The 973-nt window shown below is 60.5% G+C and overlaps 1 protein-coding gene across 1 annotated transcript in view; it reads left to right on the top strand.

The window, feature by feature from the left end:
- Positions 1–973, top strand: part of DSCAML1 (Down syndrome cell adhesion molecule like 1) — a gene marked incomplete at both ends in the record, with an annotated part of 23,382 nt that overhangs the window by 8,848 nt on the left and 13,561 nt on the right. The window lies entirely within an intron of this gene.

Genomic DNA, 973 nt, shown 5'->3' with positions numbered 1-973 from the left:
AGGGTCGGCTGAGCAGGCGGGGTGGGGGCCAGTCCTAGGTGATGCTGGCCCTCTGCAAGCGGCAGAAGGGCTCCAGGGCAGGTGTCAGGTACTGATGCGCAAGAGGTGCTGCCTCTACACCCTGATCCGTGCTGTCTGTGCAGCTGGTTGGGCTTTTCTTTTGGTTTGTTTTTCTCCTTCCTCCACTCTGGGCTGCTTGCCGCTCTCCTGGGACCCCGGCAATTGAGAGAAGTTGATATGTTTGCATCCAAGGAGCTGCTTTTAATCAAACATCAATAAGTGCATTTCAGCGGAGCAGAGCCTGTAGCAGAGCTCCCCTCCCGGGGCTGCCACTCGCCGGTAAGGGGGGCGATGCCTCCACCAGCCCTGCGGGGCTCTCCTGCCCCTTTGGCCCCTGCAGCCACGCACCCCCTGTGCCGCATGGCCCCCAGCTGGGCTGTGCAAAGGCTGAATTTGGGGAAGCAGCCCCGGTGCCCCCCATCTGCCCAACTCCGCAGGGTGGCCTCTCGGTGGCTTGCAAGAAGTCTTGCTCCGTTCCTTGTAGCTCTTGGTTTGCTGTGCCTTGGAGCACAGGTCCAGCTGGCAGTGATGCCCCAATGTCCCCACTCCTTGATGTCCCACCGCTCTGTCCCATCCGCGTGGGTACCGGCCCTGCGCCCCACGAATACCGGCAGCTCGGGAGGAAAGGTTTTCCTAGCTGTTAATTGAATTACATTGCCACAGAAAGCCGAGAAGTCGTAGCTCATTAGAGCCTCTGGTGTGCCATTATAGCAGTGTGTGTTGCCTTTGCGGATCGTCATTACCATATATTACTGCGGGACTCGGCACTGCTGTTTGTTTAGGCATTACGGCTTTTTCTGCCTACCCGGGCTGCCCCCAGCCCGTTTCTCCTGCACGGTGCACGCCACGGCCGGCTCACGGCACAGCACCGGAGCGGTGCGAGGGCTTGGCTCACGGAGCGGGAGGCGGCTGG

This window comes from Pterocles gutturalis, unplaced genomic scaffold (assembly GCF_000699245.1).
Source record: "Pterocles gutturalis isolate BGI_N339 unplaced genomic scaffold, ASM69924v1 scaffold18045, whole genome shotgun sequence".
Classification (NCBI taxonomy): Eukaryota; Metazoa; Chordata; class Aves; order Pterocliformes; family Pteroclidae; genus Pterocles; species Pterocles gutturalis.
The sequence above is the reverse complement of the archived record's forward strand: the minus strand, read 5'-3'. Positions and strand labels throughout refer to the sequence as shown.